The sequence below is a fragment of the Cricetulus griseus genome, chromosome 2 (genome assembly GCF_003668045.3).
Source record: "Cricetulus griseus strain 17A/GY chromosome 2, alternate assembly CriGri-PICRH-1.0, whole genome shotgun sequence".
Taxonomy (NCBI): domain Eukaryota; kingdom Metazoa; phylum Chordata; class Mammalia; order Rodentia; family Cricetidae; genus Cricetulus; species Cricetulus griseus.
Genome location: NC_048595.1, coordinates 121,541,825 through 121,567,761, shown reverse-complemented (window position 1 = coordinate 121,567,761; position 25,937 = coordinate 121,541,825).

Here is a 25,937-nt window from a genome sequence, read left to right as displayed (position 1 = left end):
AAAACCCCTATCCAAACTAACTGAAGATCAGAGCAAAAACATCTAAATTAACAAAATCAGAATTGAAAAGGGGAATATAGCAACAGACACAAAGATAATCCAAAGAATCATTAGGTTATAATCTAGAATCCTGTACTCCACAAAATTGAAAAATCTAAAAGAAATTAATATTTTTCTCAGTAGATATCACTTAGCAAAGTTAAATCAAAATCAGATAAACAATTTAAGTAGACCTATAGTAAGTAAGGAAATAGAAGCAGTCACTAAAAGTCCCCCTCCCTTTAAAAAAAATTCCAGGGCTAGACTGTTTTAGAGCAGAATTCTACCAGACTTTCAAAAAAGAGCTAATTCTAATACTACTCAAATTATTTTCCAAAATAGAAACAAAAGGAACATTGCCAAATTATGTTATGAGGCCACTGTAACCCTGATATACAAACCACAGAGATTCCAAAAAGAAAGAGAATTACAAACCAGTTTTCTTCATGAACATTGATGAAAAATACTTAATAAAATACTAGAAAACTAAATCAAAGAACACATCTAAAAGATCATTCCATGATCAAGTGAACTTCACCCCAGAGATGCAGGAATGGTTCCACATATGAAATTTATCAATGTAATCCACCTCAAAAAGAAGCCGAAAGAAAAACACATAATCACCCCCAATAGATGCTAAAAATGCCTTTGACAAAATCTAACACTCCTTCAAGATAAAATATTGGAAAGATCAGGCATACAAGAGACGTACCTAAACAAAATAAAGGCAATTCACAGCAAGCCTATAGCCAAAATCAAATTAAAAAGAGAGAACTTCAAAGCAATTCCATTAAAATCCAAGACAATTCTGTCTACTCTTTCAGTATCTATTGAATATCATACTGGAAGTTCTAGCTACAGCAATAAGACAACTAAAGGAGATTAAAGGGATGCAAATTGGGAAGTATCCTTATTAGCAAATGACATAAGCAGTGCCAAAAATCTACCAGGGAACTCCTACAGTTGATAAACACATTCAATGAAGTGGCTGGATTCCAGATTAACTCAAAAAATCAGTAGCCCTCCTATATACAAATGACAAATAAACTGAAAAAGAAATCAGGGAAACAACACTGTTCACAGCAGTATCAAATAATATAAAATATCTTGGAATAATTCTAACCAAGCAAGCAAAGGACTTGTGTGACCATAACTTCAAGTCTTTGAAGAAAAAAATTGAAGAAGATATCAGAAGATGAAAAGATTTCTCATGCTCATTGACCAGTAAGATTAATATAGTAAAAATGTCCAACTTATCAAAAGCAATCTACAGATACAACACAATCTCAATCAGACTTCCAACAAAATTATTTACAGGCCTTGAAAGGACAATTTTCATCTGCATATAAAAAACAAAAAATCCAAGATAACTAAAACAATTCTGTACTATAAAAGAACTTCTGGAGGTGTCACCATCCCTGATTTCAAAGCACACTGTTAATAGGTCAAAATGGCAGCCTACAGATTGGGAAAATTTTCATCAACTCCACATCTGACAGAAGGCTAATATCCAAAATATATACAGAACTCAAGAAACTAGACATAAATAAACATGATAAGCCAATTTAAAATGGGACACATATCTAAACAAAGGATTCTCAGCAGAGACCTCTCAAGTGGCTGAGAAACACTAAGTTTGACATCTTTAGCCATCAGGGAAATGCAAATCAAAACAACTTTGAGATTCCATCTTACACCTGTAAGAATGGTTAATATCAGTAACACAAGTGACAGCTCATGCTGGCAAGGATGTGGAGCAAGGGGAACACTCCTTCATTGCTAGAGGAAGTGCAAATTGTACAGTCACCTTTGAAATCAATATGGCATTTCTCAGAAATAGGGAATCAATATGCCTCAAGACCTAGCTATACCACTCCTGGGCATATACCCAGAGGAAGCTTCATCCTTGTACAATTATGTTCATAGAATCTTTATTCATAATAGCCAGAAGCTGGAAATACCTACATGTCCATCAACCAATGACTGGATAAAGAAAATATGGTACATTTACACAATGGAGAATTGCTCAGCTGTTACAAAATATGGCATCATGAAATCAGCAGACAAATGGATGAAACTACAAAAAATACCATCCTTAATGTGGTAACCCAGACTCAGGAAGAGAAACATGATACTCATAAGTGTAATATATATGTATTCATAAGTGTGAAGTATAGAATAATCGTGCTACAATCCCCAGACCCAGAGAGGCTAAATAAGAAAGGAGGCTCAAGGGGGACACATGGATCTCCCTGGGAAGGAAAACTAGAATAGATTTGGTTGGAAGACGGTGGATGAGTGGGGATGAGAACAGGAGGGATCAGGTGGGGAGGAAGAATAGAGGGGGAGAGTACCAAGAGAGATTACTGGAATTGAGACAGTTTCAGGGGTGAGCTAGAAACCTAGTGTAATGGGGACTCCCTGGAATCTATGAGGGTGACCCTGGAGAAGATTCATAGCCATCTTCTTCAACCAGTCAAGGCTTCCAGTGGAGGGACTGGGACAACAACCTAGCCACAAAACCTTCTACCTACAATTTTGTCCTGCCTGAAAGATATGCTGGGATAAAGGTGATCCAGAATTTGTGGGAGTGTCCAACCAATGACTCCTCCAACTTGAGACCCATGCCAAGTCTGGTAGTCCATACATGGCACATCCTGGATGGCCAGAAACCAGAGGCTGGACACCCCAGAGACCTAGGATCAATCAAAACTAACCAAAAATGAAAAGAAAAATAAAGGGAAAGTCAGTGAAATGATTCCTAATGGTGTTCTGATATACTCATAGCTTGGAAGCTGGCATTATCCTCATCAGAGAGGCTTCTTCCAGTAACTGAAAGGAACAGATGCAGAGACACATGGCCAAACATTGAGTGGAGCTCAGGAAATCCTATGCAAGAGGGAGGGAAGGATTGTAGGAGCCAGAAGGGTCTAAGACACAAGAAGAGCATGACTCACAGAATCAACCCATCGAGACACATAGGTACTCAGAGACTGAACCTATAGGGGTCTGACCTAGGTCGTCTACATATATATTATAGTTGTGTAGTTTGGTTTTCTTGTGGAACTCCCAACAGTGGGAGCGTGGGCTGTCTCTGACTCTTTGTCTTCTTTAGGACCCCTTTCCTCCCTGAGTTATCTCATGCAGCTTTGATATAAAGGTATGTGCCTAGTTTTATTGTAAATTGTTTTTGCCAAGTTTGGTTGATATTCCTGGGAGGTCTGCTCTTTTCTGAAGAGAAGCAGAGGAAGATTGGATCTCAGGGACAGGAAAGGTGGTGGAGAGGGACTAGGAGTGAGGAGAAACTGCAATCAGGATGTAATATATGAGAGAAGAATGGATGGATACATAGATAGATAGATAGATAGATAGATAGATAGATAGATAGATAGATAGACAGATAGATGGATAGAAAGATGGAATAAAGTTGTTATGGTCATGATTGAGCAAGTGCCCTTGTGTTATGATGGAACATCCTTTGAGTATATGTTTAAGACTGGTATAGCTAGATCTTGAGATAGATTAATTTCCAACTTTCTGAAGAACCTCAATATTGATTTCCAAAGTGGCTGTATAAGCTTGCACTCCCACCAGAAATGGAGGAATGTTTCTCCTTGCTCACATATGGGTTGTTTTAATGCAAATATTTCACACCAATTTATTGCCTATAAAATAAAATTTCCCATCATACCAGGAATCATTTTTCAAGTTTTGGGGTATGTTTTCTGTCTGCCTGTGATATGAAAATAATATTTTAAAAATTAATTGCTTTTGAAAGTGGGTTCTAAATGCCAGTATTTCTGTGTGTATATTAGGGTCTATCATCATGATTAAAATTTGTATGAATCAAATTCATTATTCTTTACAAATAGCTTAGAAAATGCAGTCATAACAATTTTAAAAACAAAAACACTGTCAATGTAATGAAGCTCCATCACTTAAGTCAGGCTGAGCAAGGCTTACTGATATAGTTATATTTTGCTAAAGAAATTACATGTGTCCTGAAAAACCTAAAATCTATTATGATTGGAGTATAATGTAGAACAATATGAAATTGCCTGTTGTGCTGGTCAAAATATCAGCACCTCAGAATGAGCCAACCTATAATGACAAATCTTTTTATCTTTTCTTTTTTATTGAAAATAGATTCTTCTCTTATAAACTACATCTCAACTACAGTTTCCCCTCCCTCCACTCCTCCCATTTCCCTTCTCCCCCATACCCACTTCCCCTCTGTCTCCCTTTAGAAAAGAGCAGAACTCCAAGGGACAACAACCAAACATGACACAACAAAATACAAGACAAGGTAAAATCCCCTCCCCCAATTGAAGCTGGGCGAGGCAACCCAACAGTAGGAACAGAGTTCCAGGAGCAGGCAGATAAGTCATCAGACATGCATCTGCTCCCACTGTTAGGAGGCCCACGAAAACCACCACAGGATCTAGTGCAGATGCAGACAATGTGGTTCTGCTGATGACACTGCTTATAGGTGAGAGTTGTTCCAAAAAGAAAAACATAAACCTACAGAAGGTTCTATTTCTAAAACCCTAATACTTTTTTGTGGATACAGACATCACTTCTAGGGGAATCAAAGCAGACAGCAAATTCTTTGAAGCTTTCTTGAAGATTCTTGGAGGTCCTCTCGGATCAGCAAAGAATTGATGGTGATTTGTTCATTTGCTTATCCACGACTGATTCAATACACTTTACTTATAGACTTTCATGTAGGAAAGAAGACAGAAAGAAAAGACAGAGAGAACAACAGTTACTGGTCTGGACCCAGAACTCTAAGGATAAAGGAATAGCATACCAAGATGTATTCCAGAATTGGCTTCTTTGTGTATCATCACAACAAGCACGTCACTTAACATTGGATGTAGCAGCAGTTTTTGTCATGTGAACACCTAGTCACTTAAGGACACACAAGGACCACCTGTTAATGTAACACAGGGCACCAAACACCAGGTAGTGACTGTCATTATTTCAGTCACTTTCGCCTCAGCTCCATTTGACTACACAGCAGTAGGAAGAGTTCACTCTGGGTTCAGAGAACAATGTGGTTCCCTGGATAGCTCACATGTCTGGTGCACCTGGGATGAAAGATCCTTTTCTGCGTACCAGTAACCTGGCAAAAGCTTTGCACCATACAGCAATTAGAAGCAATTGGCTTAACCAAGATATACAGTCTGCTGAGCGCCTGTATGTACAACTAGGCAATGAGCAATGGATAAAAACATACAACAGTAAATAACTGGAATCAAGTGATGAATTTGGGGGTTAATAGGAATATGAGAAATTATTGTCAGAAATGTGTGCCAAACTAGCGAGAGGAGTCAAGGTACACTTGTCTGAGGTAATATATCTCAAGCCTGAGATTTGCTTCTGGCTGTATTGTATTTCAAGGAAAAATATTCTGAAATTTTCTAGACATGTTTGCTACCCATAGAAAATGGGTAAATGCAACCTTTACAATAGTTTCTGTTATATGAAGTCAAGAGAAAGTTCATTAGTATAAATCACTTGCCAGGAACGAACAAAATGTTCTGTTGAACGGGTTGATGTCTAAAGCCCCAAGAAACAGTTCCTTAATAAAATGTGTTGAGCAATTATGAAAACAGTGTTTACTTTAGGTAAGAGAAATTCGTGTTTATATTTCATAGGAAGGAAATAATAAAAATATCATTTAGGGAACCAGAATTCTCCTTTAAAGCTGAGAAACAAATTGTGTAATAACCAAAACCTACTGATGTCAGGAACATAATTTACTCTGAATTATACACTGATGCAGCCTTTACTTTTTATGGAAAACAAAACCAGCAAAAGCAGCAACAAGCACAAGAAAAGCAGGTTGCCCTCTTTCCAATCAACGCAGATTAGCAAATCTTGCTGAGAATAGCAGCCAGATACTCAATATGATGTCCTGAATATTAAAGTTCAGCTAACCTGGTAGGTGGCCCTAAATCTCTAAGTCAAACTGTTAGGACTTTGGGGAGCTCCTAGCTCAGGGAAGGGGTTCAATATGAAAAAGAATCAGCCCAAACCGAAAAAAAAAAAACTAAAGGGAAATACAGTGAGTAAAAAGCTTCAGGTAAAATTTGACAAATGCAGTTCTCAGTATTGTGTCAAACATGTTTACTGTGCTACACAATTAATAAAGAATAGTCTGTACTAGAGTCCCTAATTATTATTCCACACAGGGCAGAACACCTCTTCATTATCCCTTTTTGAATTGATTGTGTACATCAAACAGTCAAGATATAAATAAAATATGCCTGCATGCATAATACACTCACATTAAAACTGGAAGCAATTAACCTATGATTTCTCATTAATTAAATTAAAATAACCTTCTAAAAAATGTCTAAAATTGAAATAGATTTCTTTTAGTGTGGATTTTCTTCCCGCTGATGTGCAGAGGCTGTTTACCAAATTTATTCTGCATAAAAAGTATAAAATAAAATAAAGTGCTGCTCATGGTCGTATCCCAGGCTGACTCTGTTTTCTCCTGAGGTCTTATTTCCTCAAGGCTGATTACAATGTTGGGAATGTTTAGTTTTCCTTACTATTTCTAAAAATATCAGCATGCATTCAGAATGATTTTATTGTATTCCTTCTCCTTGAACTGTGCTCATATAAGTAAGATGGCTCCAAATTATTTGGTGAAGTTTCAGAACATTGATAGAGCAGCCATGTAAATAAGATGCTAGAGGAAGATAGGCACACCTTATGTACCTCATACCCAAGGTGTTCACCTTCTCCTTTACTTCTCTCACCATGTTTGGAGTTATATCAGTGCTGTCTACTAAGACGCTCTCATTTTTAAATGAGCATAAAAGTGTGTGGGGTGTGTGTGTGTGTGTGTGTGTGTGTGTGTGTGTGTGTGTGTGTGTGTGAGTATCTTGTGTCTCTGTGCGTGTCTGTGTTTGTGTGTCTGTGCCTGTGTGTGGTGTGTGTGTGTGTGTGTGTGTGTGTGTGTGTGTCTGTGTCTGTGTCTGTGTCTGTGTCTGTGTCTGTGTCTGTGTATATCTGTGTGTGTCTATTTCTATGTCTGTGTGTGTCTGTGTGTATCTGTGTATGTGTGTCTGTGCCTGTGCCTATATGTCTGTGTGTGTCTGTGTCTGTGTGCATGTCTATATATGTCTGTGTCTGTGTGTCTTTTGCATCTAGGTGTGTGTGTGTGTGTGTGTGTGTGTGTGTGTGTGTGTGTGTGTGTGTGTGTGTGTCCATGTGTGTGTGTATGTCACTATGTGTCTGGGTATGTCTGTATCTGCCTACGTGTTTCTATGTATCTCTGTGTGTATCTGTGTGTCTGTGTTAGTCTACGTGTCTATGTGTCTGTATCTGTGCTTGTGTTCATGTCAAAGAAGACAACCTAATGCTGGACCTGGAATTTATTCTGTTTTATTTTGTTTTTTCTTAATCTTTTCCAGTTATCCTGAGGCCTTACAATATTAAGAAGCCCCACATTCTGCCCCCTAAGCCAATCTCTTCTTGATGCAAACTGTTTGTTTGGCTTATTTTTATCAAGCATGATGTACTAGTTAATTCATTACCCCTTTTTACTTTAGGTAAGAGAAATTCGTGTTTATATTTCATAGGAAGGAAATAATAAAAATATCATTTAGGGAACCAGAATTCTCCTTTAAAGCTGAGAAACAAATTGTGTAATAACCAAACATAATTATTTGTTCCCTTTACTATAGAGAGTTTCCTGTACACATCCTCACATATTTGACATGGACTTTTCAGACAGTAAGTCCTCAATGTTTGGTGCTGTGCTGAGTTTTAGTCCTGGAGTAAATTCCTTCTCCAGATTCTTCTCTCCCTCTTAACTCACTCATGCCTGAGAGTGGAAGAGCTTTCCCTCCAACCCTGTCTAAGAACTTTAGAGACCTCTCTCATTAACTTTTCTTAATCTTTTTATTGATTTCCTCCTGGGATACTATCATTTCTTTCTCCAAAAGATTGGATTGCTTCCTCTTTTTGATTTGTACCACCATAGCCTAATTCAGACACTCAATTTTTGCCCTTATTTCTAAGCTTTTCCTAATAGCCCTCTAATTCTACTTACTGCCTGCACATGATCTCTTCACAATGGGTGTTACCTCTATGCTTTGGAAATAAATCTTCCTACAAGTTTGTACTCCCTTTGACCCTCTCCTCATAAGCCTGCATCGACTCAGTAGTACACATCATGATCAACAGACCACACGCACCATTGGCTTTCTCATATTTTCCCAAGATAAGATCCCTGAACTTTTCATTCTGGTGGGAGCCAAGATCCTACAGCCTTTAAAAAGAACACCCCATGCTCTGCTCAGCAACAGCCTGATGAAATCTATGGTCTGGTGGTTAGCACTTGACCCTATGATGCCCATTGAGTTTTAAGGACTCCATTCCTAAGTGCAGTGATAGTGCCTTGTAAGCAGAAGACATCACACTTCCTTCATTATAATGAGGAACACTGGAGTATTATGGTATATTAATCTGGGTTCCATGTAGTAAAGAATGTATGGAATGAATATACAGGATTTATTGGAATGACTTACAGGCTACAGTCCAGCTAATCCAACAATGGTGGGCTATGAATGGAAAGTCCAAGAATCCAGTAATTGCTCAGTTCACAAGGCTGGATGCCTCAGCTGGTCTTCTTGTTTATGCTGGAGTCCCCCCCAAAATAAGCTCCAATGGCAGTGAAAGAATGGATGTTGCAAGGGCAAGCAGACAAAGAGAAAAAGCTTCTTTCTTCTTTGTCCTTATATGGATTTCAAGCCAAAGATGGGGCCCAGAATTAAGGTATGTGTTCCTGCCTCAAGATCCTGATCAAAGGCAGATGTCTTCCCTCCTCAAAGGTACAGACTAGAAGTGGATAATCCACTTCAAACCATGCAAAAATATTTCACAGATGTGCCCTCCATTTCTGATTGTAGTTCATTCCAGATGTAATTAAGTTGACAACCAAGAATAGCCATCGCAACGTGTATAAAAATGTGATGCCTACACCTATATCAGTAATGAACAATAATGCCTCAAAGGACAAGGAAATCTCAGGTGATTCGTGTCATCATTGAGATGCTAACCCTAGTTCAAGATGTTTTAGTAAAGAATATTGTGAAATATAAATTTAATGTATTTTAATTTCATCAAAATCATAGAAAGAAATTACTCTGCTCTACAAACCGAATTTGCAACGAGATGAGTGTTGGTTTTCAGTGGCCCGGGCTTGGAAATTCACTGGCACAGAAGACTACAAATCCCTGCAATACCATGAAATTTTGTGGCACATTCAGGACAGAGGGGTGAAAACATGGAGGATTTAATATCAGACATGAACCATTTCTAATCTCACAAATGCATCTGAGAAATTCACTAAACAATTGAATCTGTCACATGCATCCTCAGAAGTCCCTGAAGAACTACATGCCTGACAGAATTCAATGTTATTGCAGAAGCTATTACAGTCAGTTCTAGGAATTGCATACCCTAAGTCCTCAAGGCAGTTTTCATAAAAACAGGTCAATGGCTGATACTAGAGCTTTGTTTTAAAATGGTAAGAGAGATTTGAAGAAGGTATTCTTTTTCGTATTACAAAGAACTTTTGATACATTGTGTTAAAATATAATAGGTGTTAGTCATACGAAAAATACCATTTAACAAGAAAGCATTTTGTAACAGGCAAGAAATCTCAAAACAATGCTTAATTCAATTTTTGCCACAAACTTGTAATAGACCATTGTATGTTATGAATGAGAAAATGATGATATGTGAAAAAGATATACTATATTAAAGCAATGTAGCTGAATTTTGTAAATCAAAGTAATAACGTTATAAGACCATACATTTATTTTAGTGATACTCAAAATATATTCTGCATATGTATCCTTTACAGTGGCACTTCCTTAACTATTGAGCACAGAATTGTGTTTTGGAACTGTAACAGTCAAAAAGCTTAATTAATCTCAGCTTGCCAAATTATTATTCTCCCCATACCCCAAAGACATGGAAGCTTCTCTCTCATGCTTTGTTCCTGCAAGCAAGGCCTCACCAACTGCCTACGAGTCATGGGACTCAGAGATCCTCTCATGACGCTTACAACATCAAGGACTATCTTCTTTGAAAGTAGTCCACAAGGGGTAAGGACTACCATGCCCACAGTACAAGAGCTAATTGTTCATACTGTGTGATCTAAATTGTCCTAATCCTGCCAAATCTATGAACTCAATTTAGTCCTCCATTTCCCAAAGCCTCTGTCAATCCTAATGTATACAGAATACAAAGACCTATCATTATTGTACCAATGCTTTCATGCTGGGACCAATGAAGCCTACCCTCCACTTCAAACTCTTTGAGGATTCATCCTGTTATTCTCAATCTGGGTCTTCGTAGTTGAGCACTTCTGCTAATGCCCTCACAGTATCTAGTACTCTGGAAGCCTTTCAGAAAGTGTGTGCCATATTGAATCAATTTTAGGTGTCATTCCACCTTTCATTATTTTAAATCCCCATAGCTTTCTCTACCAAATATTCACTCTGAGAATTTGTCTCTTTTTGATGATGTCATTCACTCTATACTTTTAGCTTAAACTTATATCAATAATACTCCAAGTGAAGAAATAAGGGAAATTACATTCTGTAACATTAAGCAGTACAGTAAAAATTTTTAGTTGTTTGCAAATTTCATGGCAAGATATCTAGATAAAATTCTGAGTTCAGATTGATGCCCTCTCCAAATTCACAGTGCTAAAACTCCAGGACACAACAGACTTAGTTAAACCTCTGACCACATCCTCTGAACTTTCTTGATATAAACCTGGGGAAAAAATGCATTAGGATTCTGAAAGATATTTACTAGACCAGTGTTGTAGAGTCACACAAAAAGCATCCAGTATCTCACAAGGTTTGAAATGCTTCAAACGTGATTTAAGGACTGTGGATTTTACTCTGTGGGTAAAAACATGATTTTACTCTGTAGGTAAAAAAAAAAAAAAAAATTGCCATCCAAGGATTAGGTCCTGAGTTCACATTCCTAGAATCCATATAAAGCCACACATGGCAGCATTTATCCATAATCACAGCACTCCTATGGAAGGATTGCAGAAAAGTGGTGCAGAGACAAAGATAGGAGAAACTCCAGAAGATCATGACCAGCTACACTGATGGATACAGCAACAAGCATCAAAGAGACCCTGTTCAATGGTTCAGAAAGGTGGAAGTTAAGTAAAGACGCTCAGGATTGTCCTCTCATCCCTACACCTGTGCCATGGCACACTGCACACACAGACACACACTCACACACACATACATGAGTGTGCACAAATACACACCATCATCAAACACGCAAAAAACATGATTTCATACATTAATATGATAAGAGATTCTGTGCAAGTGAAAGATGGGTGGTTGTTCATGAAGACAAAGAACAATTCTAATAAACACACTTCTACACATTCCCATTGAAAACATAAAGTCTTATTGAAATCTTTGAGGGTTTCTAGTCAACTGTTGTCTAAAAACCTTACATAGCATTGTGTACGGCTCCCTAAGTTATCAGAACTGACACATACATTTTCTATGAGGTGTTCTAAAACTTACATAGCGTTGTGAATAACTGCCTAAGTTATCAGAACTTTCATACAAATTTTCCATGAGGTGTTCTTTAGCTCATTCTAAGTTGATAATCTTGTAAATTATGTTTTGTCTGGTAGACTTTGCACATACCTCCTTTATTTGCTATGGAAAAAATAGTTGTTGAAATTATAATATAATTAGAGAATTCCCCCTTTCCCTTTCTTGCCTCCAAACCCTCCCTGCTCTCCCTTAAATTCATGGCCTCTCTTTTCACTAATTGTTATTACATGCCATGTATATATTTATACAATATACAAACACACATTTATACACACACACACACACACACACACACACACACATATATATATATATATATATATATATATATATATATATTCCTAAACATAACCTGATTAGTCCATATAATGCTACCTATATGTCTTTTTTTCAGAGCTGATTGTCATTTGGCAACCGATTGCTGTGCTCTTCCATAAGGAGGGCCATATCTCCCCCTCCAAGCTTTGTTCAGTAACCTATAGTTCTTTGTATAGTGTTGAAACCTCATTAGTTCTTTTCCCATCTGTTTTGGCATTGTTGCCATCCTTGTTCAGCTCCAGTCATGTTGGTGAGACTGTATTGATATAGCTCCTACAGTCTCATAGCAAACGGCATGATGCTCTGGCTCTTAGAATCTTTCTGGCCTTCTTCCTCAACATTACCTGAGCCTTGTGTGCCAGAGTATTTTGTAGATGTATCCTTTGAGACTGGCTCCACCACTCTGTAGTTTGATCAGTTGTAGTTTCTGTAGTGGTCTCTGTTTCAAAACAAATTTTCCTTGATTGGGGGGGGATGAAGGCTATATTTATCTGTGGGTATAAAAACAAATGGTTACAGATTGTTGTTAGGGATTATGCTGGTTTAGTAAATTAGTGGTTGTAGATTTACCTCAAAAACCATGGCGCCCCTAGCCCTGGTTAGCTGACTTGTACTCCAGTACCAGAGAATGTTTCCTCTTGTTGATCAGGTCTTAAGTCCAATTAGAAAGTTGTTGGCTACTGCCAAGGTGTGTGTGACATTACTGTACCTTTAGGGTTACCATGCCATGCTGTAACTGTTGTGGTTCATAGGTATCTTAGATAATTGGTAGCACTGTTGGTAGCCTTTCTCCTTTGGAAACTTCCATGGTGCCTTCTGGTACCATGAACATGAGTCCTGGGGAAGGAGACAATCAGGTCAGTTCTAGCTCAGCGAGGTGTCTCTGAGCCCTGTTTCTGAATTCCATAGTGTCTTCAGCAGAGGGAATTACCTTCTAGCTCTTGTGGACAATTAATGATAACAACAGTAGGCTGCATGGTTTGAGAGTCTCTTAAGCAGCCTTGCCAACAACTCAAAAGAGAGTACCTGATAACCTATACTCCTGATATCTAGGGGTTTGGTTAGGAAGTCTTTGGGTTTGGAGGAAGTACTATATGCCCCGATGAGAAACATTCACTAAAAATATATGTGTATATTTCTATACATAATTACATAGATTAATGGTTATACTTTAGGAAAATATTTAATAGTATGGTTTCTTGTGGATTTTTCAGACATCTTTATTGTTATTTTACTCACCTTCCTCCTTCTATATTTACTTCTCTTTCCCTTCACCAAAGAAACTCCCATTTTCTTTTTCCCTATCAGATCATTTATATCCTTCTATTCACCTTTACTGGCCTTGTGTTACTATGGAAAAACCAGTTTTTCTTCCACTACAGTTCTGTCACTTCAAGTGCTTTTAGCTTTTCCTTTCTGCGCATCTAACAATGGCCTGTTTGCTTCACTAAATGAGCCAATACATTCCTTAACAACCGTTCATTTTTCCATTTCTATATATTCATGCGTCATAATTCACTTTTTGTGAACACCAACCTTTTTTTAAAGGACAAAGCATCATTATTTATTTTAGAACATCTAATCTGTTTGATATATTCATCTTTAAAAATTTTGTGAAAATTGTTACCCTGTAAAGTATCTAAGAGAAACTGTTGTAATTTAAGAAAAGCAGTATGTGAGAGAAAGACACCATCGGACAGAGTTCAAGCAGAGGGGTTTTTATTAGGGAAAGGGATCATAAAAAGGAGAAAGGGGAGGGAAGAAACCAGGCTCTGGAGACAGGAGCAGATGGAGAGAGGAGAGAGGAAAGAGGGGGAGAGAGGTAGGAAAGAAGGAGAGAGAGAGGGGAAAGGGAGGAAAGAAAAAGAAGGGAAGAGAGAGAGGAAAGGGGAAAGAGAGAGAGCAGAACAGAGAGAGGGAGAGAAAGAAAGAGAGAGGAGGCTGGGAGGTGGGCAGGGCCCTTTTAAAAGGGAACATTGTGAATGTGCACAGTTGGTGATCTTAGTAGCTGCAGCTAAGGGCATATCCTGTCAGAACCCCAAGGACAGGCCGGTACAGATGCCTGGATACTAACAGAAACTTTTAAGAAAAAACAATTTTTAAAACCTAGATTTTTATAGAAAATCAATTATTAAGGCTAATATATGGAAGCAATCCTAATGAGTACATAGATGCAAGGTAACAAAAACCAGTTGATTGGATATTTATAGTTTTATAAGCAAGGCTTTCCGCTGTTATAAAACGGATTTGCTAGATAGTAATCTAGCATAAATAATTATTTTTTTCTCTTAGTGTGATTTTTTAATTGAGAAATGCCATCTCTGACCTCATTTAAATGAGCAATGTCCCCCACAGGTTCATGTATTTGAACACTTGGTCCTCAAGTAATGACCCGGCCTGGGAACATTATAGAGCCTTTAGAAGGTAGAGATTTGCTTTGAGGAAATATGTTACAGAGGGTGAGCTTCAAGGTTTTATGGTCTGGCCTTTTTTCCTATTCTCTCTGCTTCCTGTGTGTGAGTTAAAATATAATCAACCAGCTTCCTGCTCCTGCCACCATGCTTTCTTGGACTACTGAGATTCCTTTCCCTCCAAGATGAACTCTATCATTCTTAACCATAATCAAAAACTAAACCCTTTTCTCCTCAAGTGAGTTTTTAAGATTTTTTTAGCCTGATGTTTTATCACAGAAACAATAAAATAATTCATATGCCAATGTAACCTCAAATTAAAGATCTTCCTGCCTCAGCCTCTCCAGTACTGGGATTATAAAAATATGACATCATAACTAATTTCCATATCATGAGTTTATATTCACCCATATCTTCATAATTGGTTCCTTGTGTTGATCCTTCTTCAGATTGACAATATAGTGTCCCTAAAAATGGGAATGTTTCAGGCCAATGGCTATCACATATTATAATCATCTATTTTAATCATCAAATAATCACATTTAGACACTGAATTCATAAAATAGTTTTGAATAAAGACAAAGCAAGTACCAGAGCATCAAGGAAAATAAAAGCAGATGTTTATAATGAGACCTAGGATATATAATTACTGTAAACTAGTTTATTAGATAAAAGTTTAAAAGGTCTCACAACATAGAAATGAAAATATTTGAGCATATGGAATTGTTAATTGCCATGATTTGATTATAATACATAAGTGTATCAAATTATAACTCTGTTCCCCATAAATATATAATTATACTACCTGCCAACACAAAATAAAAATAAATAAAAATGTTTTTTTAAAGAAATAGAGTTAAATTTTGTCTCTGTGTATTTATAAGCTATATGACCTTGGGCCAATCATTTGATCTCTCATAGAATGAATTCTTTCACCAGAAAATGAGGACATTAATCTAAGAATGTGGGTAACTCTGAGAAACCACCAATGACACTAATCCATATACCTGGTGGGATCATTATTTCTTCTTTGTGTGATGGCCACCAGAAAGGTCAGTATAAAGGTTGCTTTGATTATCAACTCACACACCATCTCATTTTCTACCAAACATTGATCCCTTTCATGCCCACCTTCTGCATCTTCTTCTTTCTCTAGCTGTGCTATCTCACAGGGAATACAGCACCTTTAGGCTTTTCCGAAAGCACCACCACTCACAAGGCCTTTGTGCCACATATACAGTAAGAGAAGATTAAGACTTTTAAACAAATACTGGAGGTGATGGGTATTCCTTCATGTTCCCAAAGTTCTCATGCACATAACATTTTCTCCTGTCTTCCTCTATGCTCCCAACCACCAAAGCTTTAGTTGTTTTTGTTTTGGAAATCAGTTCATTCTCTTATTCTCACTCAGAGAGCTGCTTCTGCAAAGAATTTGTGGTGAGCACTTACATAATGCTATTTTCTCTTAGCTATATTCAGAAAGTGCCTAGAAGAGCAGGCATTTAATTAGTGCTGCTTATTACTGTTATGTGTTCAGGTCCCCAAAGTAAAGACCTGGAAAGGCTGATTTCATTTGAATGTATAAATTATTTTATATTTGTTGAAAACTCAAAACCAAACTTGTTACTTTATTACCCTCATTTACAAACTATCATTCCAGGTAAAACAGGAAAATTCTTCAGATTTCTTTTTCTGAATGCAGAACCATAGCTTCCTAGTTTCACATTGTTATCCCCAAGAAAAGGACACCTTCCTCTTGTTTAAGTTCCAGCAATCACTTCCTATATTAAATAAGCTTTGCTTTGGATTTGGGATAACAACCCTTCTGCACTCAAAGTCTCTGTGTTTCTGTGTGTTGCAATACCAATCCTATAGCCAGGACATAGCATTTGTTGTATATCTAAGAAACAACACCTTCTCTTCCCAAAGCTTAAATGTTGTCCACAAGAATCAGGCCAAATGAGACACTTATGTCCGCTGACGCTTTCTGGAACCCTAACCTCCTAAGCTATCTCTATTATAAGCATCTTGCTATTATCACAGAAAGAGATAACTTTTCTACTAAGAATCAGCACAGCAGAAGACTGAATTGAAAGAGAACAAGAATTGAGAGGCACTCTAGATCTTAGAAGGTTGGTCAAGCAGTATTTGAAACTATTATTATCTTGATTTTTGTTGTCTCATAATAGAATAAACTCTAATTGAGGCATGCTATATTGGATTTTATTTCCATAGAAGAGGGAATTCAGTCTGATAAGCTTACTTCATTCAAAGGAGATTCAATGCCAAAGAAATACATGCAATCTTCCACATCAAAACATGGAGGCACATACTAAATGAAAACAATTTAGACAAAGTCACATGTAGACCAACTATAACAGTGTATAAGTGGTTTCCAGGGGAGAAACCCACTTTCTGAACCTTCCTAATGACTAATTAATATCTGTAAAATGAATAATGTCTGTGAATTTAAGTAAAATAATTTGCATAGGGATAACCCGTTTCTTGTTTTAAGAGTGAAATTCCATTGTAAATCTTCATGAAATGATACTGTGTAAGGTATGGAAGGCAGGGACAGCCTCAGCTAGGATATGCTAGTGAGACTTACTGCTCTCTTCCTTGCAATGAAACTCAACAACAACAGCAGCAACAACAACAAAAATCAAAACAAAACAAAACAACACCCCCCCAAAAAAACACAAAGTAATGGCAAGAAACAACTTGGTATGAACAATTTTATGAAAAACCAGAAGATTGCAGTGTGACATCACAGCCTGGTTCATGTAAGGCAAATGTTCTACTGCTGAGCTATGTTCCAAGGCTTCTTTGTACTGTTTATCTTAAGACTGGTCTCACTAAGTTGCCCAAACAGGCCTTGTATTTGCCATCCTCCTGCATCAGTTTCCCGAGGAGTTAGGATAATAGACCTGAGCCACCATACCTAGCTAAAACAGTCATCACATCATTTAGCTCTCTGACAGCAAAAAAGAAGAAACATTTCTCCAGATCAGTGGCCCTCAAACTTTTTAGAATTATAAACTTTCATTCAAGTAAAACTAAGGGTGTTTCTGTAGTGTAATGGTTATCATGTTAACCTAAGAAGTAAAACTGCATGTGGGGTTAAGATAAATAACTCTCATCTGAGTCCTATGGAACCTACTTGCCATTGTTCATCTTCTAGTCTTTGCCTTTACCTAGGGAAAGCCCCTAGAACACTAGTCCTCTGAAACACTCTTTAAATGGACAAAAAAGAAAAATAATATTTCTATCAATCCAGACACATTCCATATATTGTATTCTTCCACATTTGTATTCTCAGCATTTCAAAGTAAAATTTTTAATTTCAAATTATGTAACATTGAAAAATGTCAGATTCCATAAGTCAGTGGTCAAGAACAGTGTTTTATCCTCTTGTTCCTGAAAACATAAGGGAAATTAGTGAAGATGCATTCCTTAATATAAGATTGCACTAGGTAGAGCTTCAGTATCAGAAAGGGCCATGTGCTAAAGGCTTAGCCTCACAGGGCTGATAGGCATCAGTATAATTCTCAAGTAGAGCCTAGTGAGCGGGCTATGGGTCACTGAGATCATGTTCCTAAAGGGGATGGTAGACCCAGCCCTGTTTACTTCTTGCCTATGAGGCTATGCTCCAACACACATTCTTCTCATGATGTGCTCCTCATCTAAAGCAATGGGGCCAAGAACTCATGAACCAAAATCTCTAAAACTGTACCCTTTTTCTCTCTAGAAACTAATTACCTCATGCACTTGTTGTATGTGCAGTGAAAAAGCTAATTTTCCCCAAACCACCAGTTCCAATATATTCTTTTGAGAGGAGTCATGGCTTATAAAAGAGCTACTTCTGCTCAGGAAAGTCTAATAGCATTGGCCTACCTGCACAAGGTTCTACTCCTGAGTTCTCTTCCCTGACACCAACACCTCTCCTTTGTAAAGGGAGGGGGAAAGAGGAGGAGGATAGAAAAGGAGGAGAAACAATTCTGAATCTATCTCAATGCAAAAATAAGGGAAAGTAGTTTATAAAGAGGGGGCAACTTTTCAAAATTTGGGGATTCTGTCAGTGAGTACATCTTAAGTCATGATGTACTGGAAATAGTTTCATTAACACAAGATTTTTCATATTAAACAGCACCTGGAGTAGTTGTCTTTGAACAGTGTTTCTTAGAGGATTATAAATTGTTTGGATGATAATATACCTTCATCAGAGTCAATGGCTTTATAAGAGAAAATTTGATATAAACTAATTAAATAACAGAGGTCATCTCCCAAAATAATATTAGGATCTTCAATGGTTGTACAGTTCATATCCATTCCTTAAGGGTTGGTGTTATGATAAATCTTTCCGCCAAAAGCCGCCCGAGCCCTACAGCCACGTGGACTGTCTCCACCAGCCGCCTGAGTTCTGCCTGCCACGTGGATGGACAAAATAATACACAGAGTTATATTAGGTACAAATGCTGCTTGGCCAATGACTAGGATTCTCATCTGTTAGCTCAGTCTTAATTATCATAAATGTATATATTTTATAAGACTTATCTTATAGAGGATGCCTTCAGCTGGCACCCTCTCTTGACAGTGGATCACATGGTGCTGCGGGAAGAGGCCAAGGGGGAAAAGCAACCACTTCCTACTTCTCCTTCCTTAAATGTGAGTCTCCTTGCTATGTCACTTCCTGCTTGGATCATCACTTCTCTACTACATTTCCCATAATCCCAAACAGTACTTTATTTATCATCCAGTAAGACAAACACATACACAGAAACACTTTCCCCATCAGGTTGGGGTGTGTGTGTGTGTGTGTGTGTGTGTGTGTGTGTGTGTGTGTGTGTGTGTAAGAGAGAGAGAGAGAGAGAGAGAGAGAGAGAGAGAGAGAGAGAAAGAGAGAGAGAGATTATTTTTTATTTTTATTATTCATTTTAATTTTCATTCATTTCAGTCTTTGACAATCTGATACATGTACAACATGAATTCTATTTCATTTAAAACCCCTCTTTTCAATCTCCCTCATACCTCTATCAGCCACCCACTCCTCTTTTCAGTTTCACTCCAGCCTCTGTGTTTGGGGGTAAGGGTTAGTGTGACCTTTGTGTTTGGTTGGGCTTTTTGTTGTTGTTTTGGTTTGGTTTTGAGACACATTGAGATTAATCAGGATCATCTGTGTGACCAGGGCTTTTGAACTCTCAGCTGGAACCTGGTGGGCTCTTCTGTGCATACACAAATGAACATAACTGAATACTCTTTATCCTCCATAAGTAGCCAACAATTCAACAGGGAGCATTAGGGCTCCATAAATTGATCTTCAGATTCATGATTGATTGTCAATAAATCCAATCTTGTGTAGATACATGTCAGACAACCACAGCTTCTGTGAAGTCATGACTGCCTTGGCTGTGTTATACCATAAAGATAGCATTTCACATACCTTCTCCTTTTCTTTCAGCTCTTGCATTCATTTTGTCTACTCTTCCCTGTGTCCTCTGCACCTAAAGAGAGGGGGTATTATAGATGTCATGTTTGGAGGTCAGCACTCAGCCATCACATATCCTCATCACCCTGAGCATCCATACATCTCTGCATTCACAGTTGTTCATCACAAAGAGGTATTTTTTTCTTATTAAAGCTTGGAATATAATTCATCTATGTGTATAAACATAAAAAACATAAATATTTAGAGGTGGCTTGACACTTAAAATTTGGCTAAACAATATTAGCTTTTCATCTATGGCCTATGATATTCTCAGTCATGGGATTTTTTTTTATAATACTATGTATGAATTCCCTGTTGTGAAGTAGCCACCAAATGGGATCACACAGGTTAACAGCCATGCCATTATTGTTATGGAGAACATAGCCTCCATGGAAGGCTGTAGATTGACAATCCATGTTGAGGATCATAGAGTTTATAAGTGGATAATTGTCTTTTTCCCCTCAACATCCTATGTAGCAATCTCCTGCATTATGAAAGCTAACCATGAGGAAGAAATCTTCTGCTCAGTTGCAGCTTGATTTCTCTTTGCAAAGCAGGTGTGTTTTGTCTTCTACTCTAGTGCACAATCAAGATGAGTGTCAACAAGGCTATTGTTGTCTCCCTACAAACTGAAAATAAAGTTCTGCTGCTGAGGACAATGCCTTCCCAACTCGTTGAACATGGAGAAGTTGAGTGTTGCCTGCCTGCAGCCTTTACTCCTATGTGCTAGTGTCCATGGTACTAGAAGGTACTCTGCATCTTAAGGAGAAAGGAAAGCACCAACAGGTGAAAACTCTTCAATCTATAGTGGTGCCCTGCCTGCAAGAGGTACTGGTGCAATAGTGGCACAGAGTTTGTGGGAGTACCCACTCAACATCTGATAACCCAAACCCAACACGACTTAGGTGGCCAAGAACCTGAGACTAAATAGGCTAGAGACCCAGGGTAAAATGAAATACTGCTAAAGGAATGTAGCAACAATATGATTCCTAACAAAATTTTTCTGTATTCAAAGATGCATGCCTCGCTAAGCCATCATCAGAGAAGCTTCCTCCTGCAGCAAATAGGAAAAAATACAGAGATCACAATCAGACAATATGCAGAGAGTGAAAGACTTTTGAACACTCAGCCCTAGAAGAGATGTCTACAGCAAACCCCTCCCTTCAGGGCTCAGGAAACTCAGTAGAACAAAGGTGGGGAGAATGTTAGAGCCAGAGAAGATGGATCACACCATGGAAACAGTGCCTTCTAAATATATTACAACCAACAAACATAGGAACTCACAGAGACTGAGAACAAGGCAAACAGAAAATAAAAAGTCAAAGAAAAAGCACAAGAAGCAAATATAGAAGGAGAGAGAGAGAGAGAGAGAGAGAGAGAGAGAGAGAGAGAGAGATTCCGTAAAAACAAAAAATCAGAAATTATAGTCTATAGGCAGTTTAAAAAGAAAAAAGAAAAAAAATCTGCAAAAATGCCATTGGATTTGTTTTGTTTTGACCACCTACTGCTAGGCATGTAGTCTGGCCTTAAGAGAAGTTTGTGTACCCTGCTAGATTCTGTTAGAGAAAATGAATTTTTCATTCATGGGTGATTATCAATTGGAGATTGCTTCTGAGTTAGGAATCTGGGTTTGTGACTATTTTAACACTCAGTTCTGGGACCCAATCAGTCCCAGACTTATACAGGCCCTGTGCATTCTGTCACACAGAATCAATCAAGAAAATGCAAATGTAAAATTTAGGAACAACAACAGGAATGTCAGAGGAAAGGATGGAAGAGAGAACCTGAGGCATTGAAGACACAATTTAAGAAATAGATGCCTCAGTCAAAGAAAATGCTAAACCAAAAATAAACAAACACACACACACACACACACACACACACACACACAAATCAAATAAATCTGGGACACTAAAGGGCTTGGCCCTGCCCCAACCTATTGTGTCAGACTTTGTGGACTCCTTGTGAGAGCACTTACCTGTGAAGAGGAGTGGACTGGGGTGGTTTGGTGCAGAGGATGGGGGTGGGGGACTGTTGTTGGAATGTAAAATGAAATTTTAAAGAATAAATAAATTATACAAAAAAGAAAAATCCATAAATAATATCTATAGAAGGAGAGAAAATCCAGGTCAAAGGCACAGAAAATATTTTCAACAAATACATGGAAGAAAATTTCCCTAACCCTAAATAAGACATGCCTATCTAGGTAAAGAAGCATACAGAATACTAAGTAGATAGGACAAGAAAAGAAATTCCCCATGACACATAATAATCTAAACACTCAATATACAGAACAAAGAAAAATTAATGAAATTTACAGGGAAAAAAATAACATATAATGGCAGATTTATTAGAATAACACCTGACTTTTCAATGTAGACTCTTACAGCCAGAAGGGTCTGCATAGATGGTACAAAAACTCTAAGAAACCACAGATGCCAGTTGAGACTACAATATACAGCAAAACCATCAATCTCAGTGGATAATGACAAAATGATAAAACCAAACTTAAGTGGTTTCTATCTGTATGTCCAGTCCTACAGAAGGTGCTAGAAGGGAAATTTCAACCTGAAGAAGTTAACTGCTCTCAAGAAAATACAAGAAATAAATAAACTCAGCAATTCAAAAGGGGTGCAGGTCCTCACTACAAAACAACAAAATACCAAAATCAACCAACACCGCTCATAATAACTCTCAAAATCAACAATCTCAATTCCCCCCAATAAAAAGGCACAGAGTAACAGAATGAAATCCAAAACAGGATCCATCCTTTTGTGGCATTCAAGAAAACACACCTTAACATCAAGCATAGATATTAACTCAGGGTAGAAGAATTAAAAAGAATATTCCAACCAACTGGACCTAAGAAACAAGCTGTTGAGCAGTTTAATATCTGACAAAAGAAACTCCAAACCAAAACTAGCCAGAAAAACATTGGGAAGGACACTACATACTCATCAAAGGAATAATCCGCCAAGAGGATATTTCTATTATTAACATCTATACCACAAAAGTAAGGACACCCAAGTTCATACAAGAATATACACTACAACTAAAATCACTGAGACTTCAAAAACACACACTTACTGATAGGCAGGTCAATCAGACAAAAACTAAACAGAGAAATGCTAGAGCTAACTGATGTCAAAAACTAAATGGACCTAACATATCTATAGAACATTTCACCCCCACACAAAAGAATATACTTTCTTCTCTGCATCTCATCCAGCTTTCTCCAAAGCTGACCACATATGTGGACACAAAACAAGTCTCAACAGATGCAAGAAAAGTGAAATAACACCCTGCATCCTATCTAAACACCACAGACTAAAACTGACTATCAACAACAACAGAAAGCTTACAAGCTCATAGAAGGAGAATCAAAGATGGATAGACAGAAATTAAGAAAGAAATTTACAAACTTTTAGAATTAAATAAAAACACAACATTCTTACATTTTTACAGGTTGCAAAGTAGTGAGTTTCCATGTGACTTTTTAATACAGCCTTAGCAATCCTTGAAGATTTGATAGCAAAATCAATTGTCTATAACTTGAAACGGAAACCCCATACCATTGAGCTAGAGAACATTCATCTTTCTATCCTGAATAGCACACATTTACTTGATGCAGAAATTGTGTCAAGTCATGACAGCACAGCCAAGAGGAAGTTGCAAATTTTTCTAACACTAGTGTATTTTCTATATGGAGTTGTCAAGAGGGAGATGGCACCATTTGACTTCTGTCACTATGTATCTTATTCCCAAGTCTGAGTAGCTAACAGAAGTCAAACTTCAAATTTTTCTTTTCTTTTCTGTCTCTTTATATTTATATTTTTTATTATTTAAAACAATGTTTAGGCTGAGTGGTGGCAGCACACACCTTTAATTCCAGCACTCAGGAGGCAGAGGCAGGTGGATCTCTGTGAGTCTGAGGCCAGCCTGGTCAACAAAGAGAGTTCCAGGACAGCCAGGACTGTTACACAGAGAAACTCTGTCTCAAAAACAAAAACAAAAAACCAATGTTTAACTTTTAATGTATTTGTGATCATCTTCTTCCTCTCTCCCAAGTCCTCCCAGATACTTTCCCCCTCCCTACCAACCCTACTTTATGTTCTTTCTCCAAAACAAAAACAAACAAAAATCCAATTCAACAACAAACCCTTCAAAAACAAGGAAATAAAATAAAACACCACCCCTAAAAATAAACAAAACCCAAACACACAGACGCACACAGACAAAAAAAAAAAGGGGGGGGAGTCTATTATATGTTGGTCAACCACTCCTGAACATGAGGCCTACTCTGGAGTGGCTGATATACCCAGTGTTACTCCACTGGGATAAGTTTTTTTTTTTTCTGAGACAAACAAAAGTATTACATTTTACTGTAATGTGAATATAGTAATAACCCAGGTGGCATCTCCCAAGATCCCTAAAGTTTATCAGTGACTTTTGCAATATATTCTGTATATTCCCGTAAATTTTTTACCAAGCTGGTAGGCCAGGATGGTGGATCAAGTCTTTAAAAAAAAAATGCTCTCTCATATATTACATCTCTACCACAGTGTCCCCTCCTTCCTCTTCTGCCATCCTCTCCCCTGACAGATCTCCTCTCCCCAAGTCCCATGCCTCTTCCAGTTTTTCCTTAGCAGAGGCAAGTCTCCCAGGAACATCCAAACAGGGCATAATATGCTACAATAAGACTACGTGCATATCATCGCATCAAGGCAGGGTGAGGCAACCCAGTAGGAAGAAAAGGATCCCATAAATAGGCAAGAGCCAGCAATTTCCCAAGCTTCCACTGTTAGGAATCCCTTAAGAACACCAAGCTACTCCAACCATAACATATGCAGGGAACATACGCCAGACCCCTGTAGGCTCTCTGGTCTCTGCAAGCCCGCATGAGTTCTGGTCAATTGATTCTGTGGGTCATGTTCTACTTGTCCCTGACCCCTCTGGTTCCTTCAAACCTTCCTCCTGCTTCTTTGCAAGACTCCTTGAACTCTGCCTAATATTTGCATCTGCTCCCATTGGTTGCTGGATGAAGTCTCTCTGGTCTCTTCGAACTAAAATCAGCTAGGCTCTGGTCCCAGAATACTCTGCAAGCAGGATAAACTGTAGGTCAAAGGTTTTGTACCTGGTCTGATGTCCCAGTCCCTCCACTTGAGGCCTTGCCTGTTTACAGAAGATGGCTAGGTCGGGCTCCGTGTCCCCAATTATTAAAAGTATTGTAGATTCCATGGAGTTGCCACTGATTTAGATTTATATCTTGTCCCTGAAATGCCCTCCCAATTCCAATCATTTCTCCCAATGTTTGCTCCCTCCCCTGACAAATGATCTCTCCTTTTCCCAATCCCACCTGCCCCCAACCTACTATAAAAATCTATTCTATTTCCCCTCCTAGTAAAATCCTTGCATCCCTCCTTAAAGTCTCTCTCGGTCTGTGGACCGTACCATGAATATCTTTTAATTTATAGTTCATATCCACTTGTAAGTGGTTACATACCATGTTTGTCTTTAAAGGTCTTGGCCATATCACTCGGGATGGGTTTTTTTTTTCAAGTTCCATAAATTTGCATGCAAATTTCATGATGTTATTGTTTTTAACTGCTATTACTCCATTATGTAAACTACCACATTTTCTTTATCCATTCTTTGTTTAAGAGACATTTAGGTTGTTTCCAGTCTGTCTATTATAAACAAATCTTCTATAAACATAGCTGAAAATATTCTTGTGATATGATGGAGTGTTCTTTGGATATATGCCCATAAATGCTATAGCTGGGGCTTGAGGTAGATCAACTCCCAATTTTATGAGTTACGCAGAGATATTTTATATTATTTGTGGATATTGTAAAGGGTATTGTTTCCTGATTTCTTTCTCAGCCCATGTATCAGTTGCATATAGTAGGGCTACTGTTTTTTTTTTTTTTAATCTTCTATACAGATACTTGCTTAAGGGGTTTATCAGCTGTAAGAGTTCCCCTGTAGAATTTTTGGCATTGCTTATATATACTATCATATAATCTGTGAATAATAATACTTTGACTTTTTCCTTTC